The sequence below is a fragment of the Arvicanthis niloticus genome, chromosome 3 (assembly GCF_011762505.2).
Source record: "Arvicanthis niloticus isolate mArvNil1 chromosome 3, mArvNil1.pat.X, whole genome shotgun sequence".
NCBI lineage: Eukaryota > Metazoa > Chordata > Mammalia > Rodentia > Muridae > Arvicanthis > Arvicanthis niloticus.
In genome coordinates this window covers 24,217,812-24,236,976 of record NC_047660.1, presented here as the reverse complement: position 1 = coordinate 24,236,976, position 19,165 = coordinate 24,217,812, and the positions used below count along the sequence as shown (strand labels likewise).

General features: G+C 34.8%; 1 protein-coding gene across 2 annotated transcripts in view; it reads right to left on the bottom strand.

The window, feature by feature from the left end:
- The window catches only part of Dach1 (dachshund family transcription factor 1), a 369,934-nt gene that overhangs the window by 349,389 nt on the left and 1,380 nt on the right, over positions 1-19,165 (bottom strand). The window lies entirely within an intron of this gene.

The following is a 19,165-nucleotide window of genomic DNA, read 5'->3' as shown; positions in this document are numbered from 1 at the left end:
TTTATACTTTTCATACATTTAAATGAGGATACTACTTGCAAAGCATTGTGACAGTTGCTCCTAAAGGAGTTATAAATAGGAAGAATCTAATTTAGTAGACGAGGAGAGACAGTCCATTAAGACAGAAACCTCCACAGGAATTGTACACAGCTTCCTTTTTCTGCATCCTTCCACAGAAGCACCCTTACCTGAATCCTCAGCAATGAATGGTTACCAAGGAAGAAGTAAAAAAGCTATGACTCCCATGAGGATCTACTAACAGAATTTAAAACTAAGTGATCTTGATATGCTTAAAATTACCATTTTAGGGCACACACGCGTGAGGATTCCATGAATTGACTTCATGACATCAAGTATCGCTAGATTAAAATGAAGTTATAAGTAAATAGTGAACAGAACCCTGGACAATCAAAGCACAAGACAGAGATAGGAGTAGCAATGGAAGAGTCAAGCAACCAATGCATACCGGTGACTTCAATGATAAACAGGTTGAAATTTATTTAAATTGCTGAATACTTTTCCAATATTAGTTGTTTTAATTCCCTAAGCCATACTCAAGAAGATAAAATGAAGCCATGGGTTTGAGACCAACCAGGCTACGTACAGAACCTCAAAAAATGCAAAGGAATAAAAATTAATAACAGTATGACACATTGCTAAATATTATATAAAAACACTCAACCTGAATCACTTCCTTTTGATTCAGTGAAAAAAAATAACTGTTTTTCCTGAATTTCTGGGGACTGCCAAACATGAGTGTTCTCTTATTACTCAGTACTTTGGTAAGACACTAAATAGTAAAAGAAAAAAAAATCACAGCTAACTTCTTACCTTACAAGGAGATCTCTGGGAACAGCAATAGCATCATTTTTCCTGCATAATTAGCCCAATGCAATGAGCATGATTTCCCACACTTCCCAAGGGTGAGAACATTGAAGAACTTATCCAACCAAGGAATTTACAAATCAAAATAAATAAATAAATAAATAAATAAAACAATATGACATATTCCTATGGAATATAAAGATGCCTGAATATGAAGTACATTTTGACTATGAAATAAAGTCATCAACAAAGTGCTGAATCACTAGGATGGAAAGCACATCCAGATGGTGACTGACATGAAATGATAAAGATGAATACGAAGCACAGCCCATTAAGAAAAATAGAGGCCACCACAGACACTTGCTGAATCTACAGGCTCTACTTACAACAGAATTAATGTCAATTCCAATTGTATGCCCACACAAGTGGTTTCCAATCCCTCAAAGTTCCTAGATCCAGTAGTAACAGTGCTTTATTCTGAACACAGGAAGTAAACAGAATTATGAAACAGATAGGAGACAATGAACTAACATCTGTCTGGAATGCACAAGAAGTAGGAGTGATCCAATTATTTCTGCATGTTACCCCCCCCCCCAATCAATCATCTAAACTTACAAAGTAGTCAGGAAAACAGAACTGCAGTTCTGTTTTAAAGTATGTACGTGTTTATGTGAATGGAAGTGTGTACACATGAGTTTAGGTGCACACAGACACCTGAAGATAATATTAGATCCCCAGGAGTGAGAGGTTCAAGATTCTGTGCAATCCTAAGCAACTTAACTAACAGCTCTTATCTTTGGTGCTTTTATTTTTAAATTCAGATCAAATCTAATTCTTAATGCTATTATAGAAAGTGAAAGCAGATATCTAAAACACTATGATATTTAGTTAATAATAACCACAAACATAATAACATGTAATTATCTAACTATGTATGTGCACAAACATACACACATACACACATACTCACACACATAAATATACATTTGGTATTATTATTATCACTTAGTTAAAATTTGGGGGTAAGTTAAGAATTATGATTTTATAGTTCAATTTAATATGATAGGTAAAATTAATTACAATCAGAATCAAGTTAAAATTTCAAGTTAAAATCTTATAAATACCTGTGTGTCTGTACACATAACAAAGTTTCATTATTGATGGCTAAATTACCACTAGAATATAGTAAGTACTCATAAACTAGAGTGTGTTCATGTTGTTCAATAAAATGAAAACAAAAATTTAGTAAGAAAGTCAACTGCATTTCCATCTTTTATGAATACAGAAATAGACCATTGACAATGACAACTACACTTTGAACTGTATTTTATGAACTGTATTTCCAAGTTTTATGTACATCAAGGATAATGCAACAAAAACAACAACAACAAATACCTGCTTTTCTCTATGTCCCCGCCTCTGGAAAATTTTAGACAGTAGAACTTTTGTAGACAAATATCAAGAAGAAAATCTTTCAGATGCAATTTTAACATTCTGCTAAGTTTTATGGTCTAATAGAGAAAATGATGTGTATTATATAATTAATAAAACAAAGATGCTATAATTTTTAAAGGCAAAATAGCATTTTGAAAGAAGAAACATTTTTGCCATATCCATAAAATATTTTCAGACTAAAAAAATTAGAGAAAATCCCTATTTCAGGGCTATGGGATTCTTGATCATGAATAATTATAAATTGTGTCTTTATCTTAGAAAGACTTTAGACATTTAGTCATTATAGAATGCTATAGACAACTTTAAATGAAATCCAAGATTCAGCAATCACCAATTTCAGCTTGTGTAGACATTCCAGCATACACAGAAGTCACATGGCAGCTTACTGCAAATATTGAACCTAATGTCCTCTTATGTGTGTTTGCTGTAACCAAATTATTTTCTTCTTTTCTTGTGTCTCAAAATATTAAAAATTTTAATCCATCATTTAAAATATATATTTGAATGGAAACACTAACACAATTTTAATAGATATTATAAGGTTATAAAAATTCAAATTTATATTTTGTTGATTTATTTGGAATTTTCTTAGAAATAAATGCACAATGTGGCAGAAAGAGCTAGAATAAATTTTTTCTTTGTGATTTAAACTGGTAAAGAAATTTTAATATTTTAGATGTGAATCTAAGATAAAGTTTGAAAAATAAGATTTTCAAGCAATCATCATCATCACATCCTCTCCTCACAACTTTCTTTGTAAGTACAAAACTATTGGCATTGTCCTCACAGTACATTTGAATGTGGGGCTTGGGGTCAGCCAGACTAACTCATCATATAAGCAAATTATGAAGTCAAGTGTCCTAACTCTGTCTCAAGCCTCCAAGGTGCCTATAGATAAATAAGTCACATATATACAGCCTTTGTGATAATGAAATAGCTTGGTGGGAATTAGTGGCAATTCTCCTTTGAAATAGTCATAGCAGTATAATATACTTTCTAAAAATGATTCCTAAAAATGATTCCTGTTGCTAAAGCTCCCGAAAGCTGCTTGCATATGCAACAACGTCCACTATTACTGTTAACAACGCCTGATGTTACAGGTGTGTTGCCATTCCAAATACTAACAGAAGCATCAAAATCTGCGGGCCGATCTGAGCTACAAAACGAGTCCAAGTCCAGTTTTAGCAATCTAGTGAGATCCAAATATAAAGAAAAAGAAGTAAACTGCAAGGCAGATCAGTAATAGAGTACCTTATTGGAGTGCATGAGGTCCTCCTAAGTTTAAACTCTACTACTGAAAAAAAGAAAAAGAGAAAAATAATTAAATATCCTTGATAATCTAACTAGCAAGAGTTGAAACAAATAGGACAGAAATAGACCCATTGACAATGACAATGACAACTACACTTCAAAGCCACACTCCTGTAATCTGACAACATTTATTACAACAATGACAGCATAATGCAGTGCTAGGATTGCAGGCTCATGTCCAGTGTGTTATGGGCAGGAGACCATGCCTTTATGCAATCTAGAGGATCGATTGGTCCCAGTAAAATCTTATTTTAAGACTCTTTAAGGCACTGATTTATGCACAATTGATCTGATCAGCCAGGCAGTCAATGTGATTTATTAGCTAAGATGGCCAAAACTCCTTTTTCTCCTTTTTCAAGCAATAGTAATTCACCTCATTAGAGGTGGGATCATTACAGGAAGCTACTGAGAAATAAGAACTTGAACCTGCTGGCCTGGCTTACATTTCTCCCAATTTATAGATCTACCATGAAGTCATGGTGTGGTATCAAGACTATACCCCTCATGCAGGCATGGGAGCGAGTGAATGGCAGTATAGTTAGAAGTGAATGCAGTGGATTAAACGGGGTTCTATCCTTCTCTGGGCAACCCTTCCAGACAGCACACATATTCATTTAGCCTCTTGAGAAACGCACACATTTGATTTCTAGCATAAATTTATTCATCTATTCATCTGGCAAGAACAAATAACCTGAATTATTTTGTAATTATGGGGTTTAACTAAACACAAGACTAACAATATAAATAACAGGCCTGACAGCCTACATGTGTGCACATATGTACCTACAACCTACTGAGTTAATTTAGCATTGCTCATGGGTACTCGGACCCGAAGCTATCCACTTGGAAATGTGGGTAGGGGAAATTTCACAGTCTAACCCCTAGATGAAGAGGTATAGGCAATCAATAGATATTGAGAGAAAGAATGAGTTTCCTTTAGGGACAAGCTCTCCAGTAGGAGACTACAACTCTTGTATAGCATAAACTCTCCTTTCTCGCTGTTATGACATATTCCCCAGAAAGACCTGGTACTCCTAGTCTTTATTAATTATTACCTACAATCTTAAAGCTCATAATGAAATAATTAGTAGATGAAAATCACAGTAAAACCTGAACATAGCACAAACCACAACTTTGGACTGAATTGTTGATCAAAACCTCCTAGTCTTCTTTTTCAGTCTGGTGCTATTGCCATGTTTAAGTTGTATGTATTATATACTGGCTTTGCAAACATTCCATACTTCTTAACATTTCCGGGAGACACAGCCTCTTCATTGGGGTACTTTACTTCACTATATAATATATAAAGTCTAAAGAAAAGCTTTGTTTTAAAATTTTAGGTTTTTCTTAACCCCAGTTATGTTCATTTTTATATGAAAAAATAATGTATGGCCACTACATTTGATTTCCCCTGACAAATGACTCCGTTCGAATACGTATAATCAATGCCCAACTCTTAAGGTGAACATTGTTTTAGTAATGTAAAACAAGACAAAAGAACCTTGGTAATTTGAAAAATATACTTCTGATTTCATAACTCAGGAGATACAGGGCCGCCTGTTGCCATTACCAAAATGGCAGGTCAAAAGTTTAGCTGTTGTGTTCATTAGTAACAAGTGGAGTGGGGGTGAGAGAGTATGGAGGAGTGTGGTGTGTGTGCCTGAGTAAGTGTGTGTTTGTATGAGCACATGTTTGTGTTGGGCTCTCTGTGACTATCTTCACACTCATATATCCACACCCAGAAATATTTACTGATTTACATTCCCATGGTTTATATTCACATGATTTACATTACACTGGTTATAAAATAATTGGTAAATGATGTACTTTTACCAATTTGAGTTCTATATTTAGCCCCATTCATAAAATAAAACTTTTCTGAGGTTATGATTAACTTCACTGAATAGTTTCTTTTTTTTTTTTTTTTTTTGATACTTTTTTTTTAACACCAGTTCCATAAATAGACCGTGACACCCCAGGGAGAATATGGAGTAGTTTCAGAGTGGATTTCTGGTTGTTGAAATGTATTCACCCTCTGGAGTTGTGAACTACAAAGAATGCACAACTCAGCAAATGCTAGCATATAGCACATCCCGGCTCATATCTTATTCCCTTAACAAAATCCTGGCATTCTCTCATCCAATTTAGATAAATGGATGTGTAGTGACGATCACAGCAACAACTGACATCACAGTCTATAAAATGCCGTGCTTCCGTTCATGCCGTCATTAAATAAGGAATGCAAATTCACCTTAAACTTTAGACTACTTAGTGTGAGTAGTCTCAATATCATCATATACAATTTGATTATACAATGGAATATCATTTAGGAATTTTCAGTGGGCTTCTGCAATGGTGTAGACTGTCTATGTACACTTTCCACATAGACTTCACACTTTCATGGAGAGAGTGCCAATGAGGATGTTTCATCAGACATTCCTGGAAGCTGTCCGGCCAATAGGAGTCGTCTGAAATGGTTCCCTAATCACTATTGAAATCACTGATAGTACTGTCTGTCTACACTATGACAGACAAAAGCTGAAATGTATTAAACACTGCAATCCATCATCCTGCAGATGGGGAGCAGGAGCCAGCGAGTTCAGAGGCACTGACTACCCGCTGCTTAACAAAGGCTGGAGTCCTGACAGTTCAGTCTTGTCCTCACTCCTCCCTACCACCCCTCCATCTAAGATGAATGAGTGTAATCAGTGAGGGAGAAAGCCTGCTGAGGGCTTCGAATTCAAACACTGTTACATTTAAAGTGCTGTGTTTTATCCTTAATCAGAACTGTTCTTAAACAGTTATCTTCAACTATAAGATTAAGTGTATGGATGTATGAATGAATGAAGGAAGGAAGGAAGGAAGTATGGCTTCAGAAAGTTTATCCTTAGAAAATACTTCACTCACATCCTGCTCAAGTTTAGCGAACTAACTTTAAAACAACATTGCTAGTTCAAAGAACACTAGATAAAAGTCTCTCAAGGCTAGATTTATATTGAAGCAACTGACTACTAATGTTCCCTTTGAATGACTGAGACATTAACTATTTTGAAATAAGTGCCAAGTAGAAACAAAATACCAATCGCTAAAGTTCAGTTCATTTTCCATATTTGTTTCTAATAAGTACACATGAACCTTAAAATAGCCAAAGGGAGAAAAAAAGCCCTCAACTGCTAACAGCACATTAACAAAGTGTAGAAAGGAAAGACACTTTTCTTTGGATTTCAGCCTTGTCATTTTCAATTTTCTGCTCCTTGGACATGCTTGTATTCAAATTCTGGAACATCTATTCAGCATATCAATCCTAATTAGACAATCTGGGTCTGGAAAGGATGAGAGCTGGGTCATTTGCATAATTTAATCATAAATACTCAGTGATACATATTTCCAAATGCATTTGTACAATTATCTTTTCATCCTTGGGGCAATGGTATTAATATGATTAGGCAATATTTCTGGAAAAAAACAGACAAGTATGCACTCTTTTTAACTGCAGCTTAAGGCGATATGAAAAATTAATTAATTTCTGAAGAAAATCAATTTCTCTACGTGACCACATTAGACATCGCTAAACCAAGACTCGGAAGGCACTCTCAATCACAGCATCCTATCAGACCCTTCTAAACTCTGATTAGTATGTGAACAGCTCAATAGAAAAACTGTAATGTATCAAAGAGCATCTTAAATTGTGAAGAGATGTCCTGCTCACTTTCCTGTCCAGCATTCCTCTCTCCTTTACTTAAAGGAATTGTTATTTAACCAGTCAATGAGAAGCCTGTGCTTTCGGTGTGAACTCATCTCGAGTGATCTTTTATTAATGTACATTAAGCAATTTCAAGGACAACAGGATAAGGTTACTTCTGAAATGCTTTCTCAAGAAACGGATTTATATTCTTCTAAAATAATCGTAACTCACATGAGACTGTTTATCAGGAAGAAAAAAAATAGATAAGCTAAGTCATCTTGAAAGTATCACTGTCATAAGGAGAGCACTGTCACATTCTCTGTAGAGACAGAAGAACCCAGGTGGCTAATCTGATTTTTTAAAAAGAGATTCTGCTTTGTATGTTAATTAGTGACAAAGAAAGAAGTGGCATTTGTGAGTTTAAATACACTATTCTTTCCTTTACAATCGAGCAAAAAAGTAGAAATTACTGCATGCAAATATTCAATATTCATTTAATTTGCATAAAGGTGCTTGAACAAATTTTTGATTCTAACAAGCTCATTTTTCATGCGTTTTGTCTTTCATCCTAATCTAGCATCTGTCATTCCTTTTTGAAGTTATTATCGGCCCAATTCCCTCTTGGCCATGGTTGCTGGGTGACCGGTATCTTAGCACCCACTTTGACAGGAACAGATGTGAATCTGATCAAGAGATTTCCCAGGGGTACCTGAAATCACAAACAACTTTTGTGAAAAACAAACAGCGTTCCTGTCGTGGGCCCTCCTTTATCCTTGTCCCAAAAAAGAAAGAGCAAGAAAGTTTACCCCAGATAAAATATACCATCTTAAGGTTGTTTCTTATACCTGGAGTAAAATACCTTAATAAAAAAGAAGTGATGTTTTCTCACTTGAAATTAAGAAAACCCAAACAAATCATCAATAGTTTAAACAGAGACGTTTCTTTGTGTGTGTGTGTGTGTTGTGTTAGCCATATGTTTATAGGTAGAACTCATGGTAAAGTGTTTCTATCTCCTTTACAATTTTACATAACTTTTTCCCAGAAAGAAATAGGATTATTTAAAGAATAGTTCATATAATAAAGATATTTAAGGAATTTAGTTTGTTGTCTGAGAATATATATTTCAAATTCCACATAGAAGCCTGGAAATGATAAGCATTATTTTAGTTTTAAAGAATTTTTCCAAAAAGATCGGTTTCCCTTCTCTATACACTTTGACAGAGTTTTTAATGTGCTCTTTTATTCAGATTGCCTGGTGTGGGTACCATCAATCATTATTAGAAATAGAGTTTCAGGGTGCCATGGGAAGACAAAAAAAAAAAAAAAAAAAAAAAAAGTCATAGAAACTTCCCATCACTGACTGCCACAGCAGAAGTCAACATAGGTTGCCTTTCCAATAGATTATTCTTAACATCAACAAACTTCTGATCTATCTCTTCTCCCTCTTTCAGTAACAGTTTAAACCCTGTAACTAGCCAAGGAAAACTTTCAAACTAAACAAAATGTATAATCAGATATAAATATGGCATTAAGGTGATTTCAGAAAACATTCCCTATCATTGACTTAGTTCAGCAACATTCTTTGGATGGTAAGCATCAGGGCAAGGCTGAATAGCTGCTAGCTTCCTCTGAAATCCTTAGTTTATATAGCAATAAAAAGTAAGTAAATAATGCATGCTTATCATTACAAATAATTTTTCTGTGGTGAACATGAGTTATGCTAATGAAGATTATATATAAGAATTATATTATTATAATTATATAAACATTTTATATTATGTATAAGAAATTTCTGCGTCTCCATCCCTTTACTGAAAAAAGTGGTTCATTACAGAAAATAACCAGTAACAGTTCATGTAATGGGCTTTATTGATATTAAATGTGAAAGAAACAAGTAATATTTCAGATTTCTTTTGTTTTTAAATTGAAGGAAGAAGCTCACTTCAAATCCAAAGTTTAATGATAAAGTTACTAAAATATTCTAAGAGTACAAGCATTTGTGTTTTGCTATAGCATTTATAAACTGTGTTTTAGTATATACATTTTAGTAAATAGTAAGTTAAAAAGAATGTTTATCTGAATCATAAACATTCTTTTTAACTTACTATTCAATAGTGTATTTTCATAAGCAGAGATTATAACCCTCCAATCATTTATATTAATCATATATTTGAATATGTAGTAAAATGTTTGGCTACTCATGACACTAGGAAAACTATTATACATATTTTACATACATATACATATATATAGCTATGAACAAATAGTAACTTTAGATTTCCAACTTGAACTCATTCTACACTCCAATGTAAAGGCAACTAAAATACAAGCAGCTTCTGTGTGCTCCAATGGCCAGTGACCATGTTCAGTTGTTTCCAATGGAGATAAAATTAGTTCCCCTGGAAACTCTACTGAGCATTCCAACTCAAAAAAAAAAAAAAATTAAATCATAAAATGTGACACTAAGGTAACTGAAACATACTCATATAAAAATCTATATCCTCAAAGATTATAAAGAGGAAAAACTCCCTTTGGCATGTTTATCTTCTACTTAAGTTGTGTTAGAACTGGAGAGCAATTAAGTATAAAAGAAATGTATTCATATTCTAGTTAAATAAATTTGGGTTCCAGCATCTTAAAGCTAGGAAGCATATATAAAAGATAAATTTTATTTAACTAACACTATAATAACACAGGTAAACTTAAATACCTTCAATTTTATACTAATGATATTTTTAAATTTCTTAAGTATATCAGATTCCCTAATATGGTAGCCAAACAGGTGTTCTGCCCCCATCCTCCATCCCCAAATCAAATCTGACCCAGAAGGCTCCAATATTAAGCTTTGAATTGGGATCAGTTCCTTGTTTTCCCATGGGGTAACTTGTATAAATGTAATTCTATGGTTTCATAAAAGCAGGTCAAGTTTCTATCCCTGAGGGTCTTTTGGCAATTTGAAGCATAGAAGCTCTCTTCCTGGCTACAAGTTCAAATCTGCATGTCCCGTCAATGGTGTAAAGACAGGGAAAAAAAAAAGGAGTGGTAGAATGGGCATACAGTCATCTTTGACCATCCCTCTCACTTGTCAGAGCATTCTTGGTAAGAATTAATGTATCAGAGATATACAGCCACAGAGTATTTTGAAACCATTTTAATTACTTATTGTTTTTCCCTCTTCACATATTGCACACCCGATGATGTAAAATGTGAGACTACAAATATTTATTTCCCTTTGTGTTACAAAATAAAAAGATGAACTTCCTGTGAAATAAATGGATATACAGTTTGTCTACTATGTTCAAGTTTGGGTTGCATCCTTTGTAATCCCAAAATCGTGAGATGAGATTGAAATTTTTAGTGGACAAGTGTGTGTGTGTGTGTGTGTGTGCGTGCGTGTGTGTGTGTGTGTGTATAAAATGTATGTATATAAGCACTTTTCTCTCTTGCAAAAAAAAATTGTGCGCATCCTTGTACTTTTAGCCTGATGTAACGACTTGACAAGTGCCATGGCATGATTGAGGAAGTGATTGATTTCAACTTATCTGGATCTTTACCAAGTGTTTTCAAAGACAATTACAGTCTGGTGCAAGAAGTGGTAATACACATCTCCTTATGTAGACATGAAGATTAACCCATTGACCTCTTCCTGAGCAGCTCACTGATGGCAAAGCTTTTAAAGAAACTACTTCTCTTCAGGTTATGAAATTATTTTCTCATAATGTATCCACTGATTCTAAAAGATAAGCATCTTCTAAAGTTCAAAAAAGAGTTAAGTAAAGCAACAAAAACATTAAAGTAAGACCATCAAGCACACTTAGTGCTGTTCAGAAATGCCTAGAGTTTGGCATCTAATCATATAATATCTATTCATACAAATAATTCTCATTGGTACACTCTAATTAGAGAGTTAACATCACATTGTAGCTATGATTAAAATAAACACAGGAAAGTCATCAAATTTTAGTTATTTTTCTAATAGTGATAGACTCATATGTTTCAATTACATTTTTAATATTTAAATGCAGATTTCTAATTCTTTACCCTAAATTAAGTTTCATTTCCTTGTGTGAAGTAGATCTTTTTTGCAAATGTATTCTATGCTTTATAGAATACCAACAAGCAAACTAAAGATAATTCTCATGTAAGTCATTGTCCCCTGGGTTACATCTAACAGTTAAGTATGCACATGTGCATATATGTAAAGCTTTTCTTCTAAACACATTAAAATTATTTACATCACTCATACATTGGTATCAGGTGAAATAAAATTTACAAAAATAAAAATGTTCATCATAGATATCACTAAACTATTGATAAAATTTTTACACCTGTTGCACATACAAGTATAGCTATCCTAATACAACATGTATGCATGGCAATACAAATAAGAAAGTGGTTTAAGTCATTCTCTTAAAGTTCAAAGGTCAAGTTAACATGTGTCTACCAAAAGAAATATCCCTTCTGAGAATAAGGTTAGACAAAGTTTAAAGATTTAAGATGTGAAATAAGAATAGAGTTAAAAGTATCAGCCGATTCTATCAAAGCTGTAATGAACTCAAAGGTTTCACCTTCAAGTCATTTACGTGATTGGCACATCAATGGAATGTCTTTAGAATAATAATACTATTATTAGTGCAGACTCTTAATTGTTGCTAGTAAAAGTTCAGAATGTTGTTTATGATTTTAAGAAAATATTTTACATGCCAAGTGAATATTTCTCCATTAATACTAACTAACATTGCTTTTTGTTAATATATGGTCAGTATACCTTAAAGGTGAATTAAGAAGTAATTATTCCAGAAGTTTCTATGTTTCTATTAAGTATTTGCCTCCTAACGGGCCAAATTTCCTAATATATAATTTGATAGTTCTTGATAAGAGTGAGACTATTTTACTTTTGTGCTGGAAAAAGCAATCTAACTCTGTGGAAGCATTTGACACTATATAAAGCCAAAGGCAATCCAACATTGTTTATTGTTCTTGCTTTGTATTCACTTTGTTCATGTCTACTAAGGAAAGATCACCTCATCCAATGTGAGTCATAAAATCTGGATCCTACTGCATACTTCAATGTTCACTTTGTGAAAGTCATGTTTTAATAGTACATAAAAATTTGGTCAAATAAATACACTGTTTTCAAGTTTCTCTCCCAGACTTTAGATGGTTTCCATATAGGAACCGTGCTGCAGAAACAAATACAAATAAATAAATAAATAAATAAATAAATAAATAAATAAATAAGAAAATAAAATTCTCGGGAACTTTCTCTTCTTATCTAGCTAAAATTATGTAGACTTGAAACACATCCGTCTCAGTCCTTGGTAACCACCCATCTAACATGCTTCTCTACTTTCAATGTTTAAAGATTCCATATATAAGTTAACTAATGTAGCGTCTGTCCTCCTGTGCCTGGCTTATTTCAATTAGTATCTTCCAATAGGTGTGGGCATTCCAAGTATTGTAATCTGTCTAGACAATGACAGTTTTGAATTCTGAATTTAGATTCCTATTCTCCTATTTCTGGCTAGGCATCAATGGCTTGCCATGTTGCATAATTTAGAATACTTCATTACAAGAATATTACCAAACAAATTACCAAAAATTACCAAAAAAAAATTAAGACCAATTAAATGACATAGTGAGTTTTTCAGTTTAAAAAGTTGTTCTTTACAACCTGCAATCAAATATCATATGATTAAAAGCACAAAAGAATTCCAGATTGAAATATTTCACCAACATTAAGTCATTTGCGATCAGATTGCCAAAATATTGCAATTTTAACAAAATTCATCCATTGACAAGTATAGCATCCAATCTAGAACAATCTAAAGATGAACTTCTTAATTGGGAAATTATGAATGTTGTTTTCTTATGTAGACAACTTCAATGCACCTGGCAACCAAGTCCTTCACTTGGTTGATGTTTTAACTTGATTGACTCATTTTCTTATATGGTTGGACATGTACTTACAAATAGACACTATGCATAAAGTTAATAATTCACTGCCTACAGCTAAGCAGCAATGAACAGATACTTCACAGACCATCAGAACTCTTTGAAATAAATAAATAAGTTTGTGTGTGTGTGTGTGTGTGTGTGTGTGTGTGTGTGTGTGTGTGTGTGTCTTAAGCATGTTAATCCAATAATAGCTTATTAGAACAAACTAGAACTACTTTAATCTGGATATTTCTGGTTTCCAAAACAATATTTTGTTAGCTGATCACACTATTCTAACAGTCATTTGTGTATCCAATATAGTTTTAAAAAAACCCAAATGTTAGCCAATAAAATACACTTTTTAAAGAAATCAGCTATTGCATCATAAAAATATTTTGACTAAAACACTTCTAGGAAATTTCGAGGGAAAGTAAATGAGCTTTAATGCTATATAGGTTTGTGTTTGCAGAGAGCTTTGCTAGGTTTGAGGTAAATATATCAGTTTAGTAACAGAGAGTTCTGTCCTAGACTCTAAGCTCAATTAAGTGCTTTTTTAAAAAATGCAATATTTCCAACAATGAACACAACAAATACAATAGAAAAGAGGCATCTCAGTGTAATCTAAAAGGCCAAAAATATTAAAGCTTGTCTAGATTATTTTATTTGGAACGCTTATGTAAGCATTGATTCTTATGCACAATACTGACCAATTAGAACCCACTACCTCAGATCAGAAACTGATACTTGCTAGCCAAGCCTAGCAATGACAGCCTCATTCTAGTCTTTAAAACAATTTAAATGTAACATGTTGAAACCTGGAATGAACCCCACTTAAACACTCAGATACTTCTTATCAACTTCATGTTTCCTACCATTTCCAAAGCACATAATTCCCTGTGATATTTTTGGGTTGGCAGCCTGAAAATTATAACCTTGAGAAATACAATCCAGACAATGTCAAGATGTAGCAAAGAACCTAAAACACACTTACAATCAAATATTTAATGAAAAGCAGAAAACTCACCTGTGCCTACTTAGAAGGCATGTTTTAAACTGTTTTCTTCGTGCAGAGATTCAAAAGGAGACAACGTGCAACCTGTGAGAGTCCCATTTCCTAGGACATTCTAAAATAGCTATATTTTATGTTGCTAATACAATACTATTAAAATCACTATTTTACTTGATTGACAAAAACAATTGTAGGAAATAATTGAATAAAATACCTTGAAAAGGTAAGGTAATACTGATTGATAGTCAAATCACCTTGTGTTCTTAAAATACCAACTACTTGGTGGCAAATTAAGCTAATTTGCAAATGCTACTTACATTCCAGAAACAAACATCAAATGAGAAACAATAAACCATATTATGTTTTTGTATGTTGGTGAATCACATGTAGTACATCGCCAAAGAAAGGAGTGATTTATGCTCAAACCCTGCCAAGACTTTAATCAATATTGGGTGTCACATCCCAGGGGACAGGGGAAGTAAGTGAGGAAAAAGAGGTGTCTAATATTTGTCTCACTACTTTACATGTAACTCCCATGAAATACAGTAAATTAAACAACAACAACAACAAAAAAAACCCAGCAAGCATTGACTAATAAAAAGGTGATTTTTAAAAATCTGTATCGTATTTATTAAATTTTGTGTAAAGAAATTGGGCATGTGTAAGGAAATTGGGAACGGAGAGAATATTTGAAGCTACAAAAAATTATGAAAATTAAATTTATTTCATCATAACATTTACTAAATGTATTTTTTCTAAAAGTAAAATAATTTATAACTATGAATATTTTTGATGATAATAATATTTGAGACTAACTTCAAGGAACATCTTAACAAATAATTCAAACACCTATAGTCTATACTACAAGGTGATAGCCTCTTCTTTCTTTAATATATTAGTAATTAAGCTATAATTTTCTAACATTTGTAAACCAGAAAGGAATAAGTTATACATCCATTATTTTATGGCTTGGTCATCTAATCATGTCGCTTTCTCTTTGAAATGTGATAAAATGAGACACTTGGTTTTATAGGAATTGTTAATCTACCATAGCACAAACACTTCAAAAGCATAATTTCTTCACATCAAACAATTCTTGAATGTCTCTGTGCCAAGCATCATGATTGTCTGTCAGAAGTGAGTGAGTCTGGATTTGTGTTGAAAGTCCCATGTCAATGCAAAGCAGACAACGGGGAAAATGTTAAATAAATACTGTCCCAGCATTCTATCTTTATTAAAAATCCTTGACAAGAAAAATAAAGCAAAGAATTCCTGGGAAATTTACAGTTCTTAGAGTAAAACTGTATTCAGATATGACCCTGAAAAATAAGAGGTTTGGCATATCTTCCAATTTATGTTCATGGATAGCATCTACTTTAAAGACAAAAGAATGCTGTTTATGAATACATGTGTACACATGTAAAAGGATGAATGAGGTAGTCTGTTTAAGTTAAAAACTTTGGAAATCTCAGGCAACACAGAAGCAAAGTCACAGTCTGACTTAAAAGAAACAAACAAAAAAAACAAATAAAATACTCTTCTTCTAATAATCAAGAAAATAAGCATTTCAGATAACAAATTCAAGATTCACTTTTCATTCCATGAATTCACAGAAAAATCAAACTTTAATTCAAATCTACAAACAAGCAATTGAGTGACACAAGCAGACTTGACCATGGACATAATGACTTTTTTGTTGTTGTTGTTATTTAATGGTTAGCAGTTAATTAACTGACCTCCGCTGCAACAGCCAAGTTCAGACAACTAATGTTTAGTTTTAAAATAATAATTGGAGGAAACTGATCAAGGTCAGACTTTGTCTTTTAACAACTTTCAAATGGATTTCCCTAGATTTATTTTTTTTTCATGTTTTGAGACCTGTATTTTTTTTAGCTTTACTATGTAGAGGTGACAGTGCCTTTTTCTTCTCCTAGTGGTAATGACAGATGGCTTCAGCATTTATTCTAATTTTCATAGAGAGCATACTAATTCAATAGCCCCGAGCAAATTAAATCGACTTTAAGATTTTCTACTATTCCTGAGTCACTCACAAAAAGTTTATGAATGTTTCTTTCCTTTCGCATCACTTTTCAACATCCAAAAATTTCCTGAAATTTAAATACTGCTGAGTCCTCATAGATATATATCCTATAAGCAGCTGAGAATACTAAAATTTGATATCACAGACACACATTGTTACACAGCACACAGTGTATACACAGTACTAAATGTTTATCTGTATAACTAATCATATATGAGAAATGTTATCACTTCTTCTATGTTTCCAGTAATAAAATGAACAAATTTTCCCTTGGTCTGCTAAATATCCTGAACTGAAAGAAACTAGAGTGAAAGATGTCACTCTAATCTGTATTAATAAAAACGAAATCTTAACACCAAAGCACAAACCAGATTTAAATGAAAAACAAATAGTTTTCAAGTTCAAAGTATTTCTGCTATTGCTTTCAAAATAAAGAAAGGGAAAGATAACCCTTATAATTACCATTAAACTACTAATGTGGTGACATGCAAGTTGGATATTTTGGTGAAAGAAAGTTCAAATGCAACTTCCCATTTCTTGCCTATGGCAGTGCCTGGAGAACCCAAGTAGGTATGTATTCACATCTTCTCAGGATAACTAGCACATTCTCCATGAATTTCAGTTAACCAAGCTCTTTAGTTGAAATATAAAATCAAAACGTAATTGTCAGTCAGCACTTTCCCTGCCTAAGAATAGCTTGAAGTCGGATTTTAGGACAAAACATTTAATCACAAAATATTAAGGCCAAATGAAATATAATTAGGGTACAGATGAGATATTTTTAAAAAGATAAACAATTCTACTCGGTTAAACTGATCTTTGACCTTGTGACTTAAGACTCCAGAACTGTTGGAAACCTCTGGGAAGGAAAAAAAAATGTATAGAGGAATTAAAGAATGGTGATTAGGGGCTAGACAGAGGAGGAAAGTAAAAAACAAAACTTGAAAAAAAGTAACTTTAAGACTATCCTCCCATTATATGACTAAAACAACCATTTAAAGTCTTGGTACCATAACATCACAGAGCCACTGTAAGGAGTTTCTCACAGGGGGTGTGTGTGTGTGTGTGTGTGTGTGTGTGTGTGTGTGTGTGCATGCCCGTGTGTGCCTGAACATATGTAAAATGACTGTTGATTATCCAGCACCAGAAACACGATGGATATTGGGAGAAGAGCAGGCATTTCGTTAGTAAAGAGGAAAGCTGCATCTCAATTTGTCACAGAGTCAATGTGACAGCAGCAGAAGTGTCTGAACTGACTTCCAGTTTTACCGTGCATTGTTCATAACTCTACAACAATGTTCTGGTTGCTTCTGGTAGTTTTTACGATGGGTTTTGGACAAACACGTTATCTTCTGGACAACCAAGAATGACAGTTATCTGACTAAATGGCATTTAGCGATCAGCATGCCCACCCGTGCCCACTGCCATCTGGCCATCCACCGGATCCAGCAGAAGCATGTGTGCATGCACATATGAGCGAGCGGGACACACACACACACACACACACACACACACACACACACACACCACAGCCTAAATAAGAAGTCAAGACAGGAACATAAAATAAACACAGAAAAGAATGTCTAGCTAAGTCAGTTAGGTTGGGATGGAGTTCCAGTCTTAGCCTTTTTCTTCCCAGGCCCTACAGAGGAAAAATCTCAAAGAAATAGCTGATGGCTTTTGGCCTCCATTTCCTCTGGTCTTCAGTATTGCCTTCTCACCTCTCCTGCCCAGGTCCCTTAGCCCTGCTAAGAGACCCTGCTTCCTTCCCCTCACTATTAAGCTTATTTTTAAAGTACCAAAGTTTTTATACATATGAATCTATTCGCCCAGTTCTCAAGTGCCTACTTGTAATCTTCAACTTTCCCTACTCTTTTTCTCTCAGAACCTCTGAACTTCTCCCTCTGCCAGCAGCTGGATCATTTCTACCCCTGAAACTGACAAGTTGCCCCACTCCCGCCCCCTCTCGGTAGATCCTCCCCCATTGAGCGTTCATTAGCATAAAACTGGTTGGGTCAGGAACTGTACCAAGGCCACCTTGGTGCACAGGCTTTACCAAGAAAGACTAGGCGAAAAGTATTCAGGCCCTTAGCATCCTATGGCAAAATGTACACCTGCTCCTTTTCCTAAATTACTAAACTCAGAAAAGAAAGTGGAAAGAAAAGAAGAAAGAAAGAAGACCGGTGAATCGCACTTTGAAAAGAGGGCGAGCAAGTCCTGTTCTTTCTTTCCCACCTCTCCAATTCAGCTTCCAAGAGTCTGGGGCACCAGGTCATTGACTAAAGAACAAAACGTGTTTGTGCCCTCGCATCTGCTGCCCCCGGGCAAACGTACTTCTTTTTGCTTTTCACACACACGCGCGCGCGCGCGCACACACACACACACACACACACACACACACACACACCGATAAGGAGACACAAACACACACATCACACACATGCGCGCACACACAAACCCCTCCCCTACATAAGCTTCCCTCTGGGGTGTGGGGCTGAACTCCTTCCTTGCTTGAACTCTCAGATTACCCCTGTTCTTCTCAGCGCCCCGGTACTGTTCCCCTGCTGACTTCTCAGCGACGCTCTCAGCTGCCAGCCCACCCTCTTCTCTTAGTAGTGGAGCCCCTTATCCCAGAGCGCATCCCCTAGCTTCCGAACCCTGCGGGATCAGGATCACAACCTCCCTCCTATCCCAGAGGTGCCCAGAGGCTTCCGGAGGAACCCAGGTCCCAGGAGTGCACACTCAGGCAGTAGTGTCCCGAATGGGTGCAGGTCACCAGGGCGACCGGCAAGGGTCTGCGACTCCGGGGAAGGCACCTTCCTCCCGTTTCCCCACTCTGCATCCCAAGCTCCGCAGCAGCCTAGCCCTAATGCCCTGGGGAGCACCAGTAAGACCCGGCCGG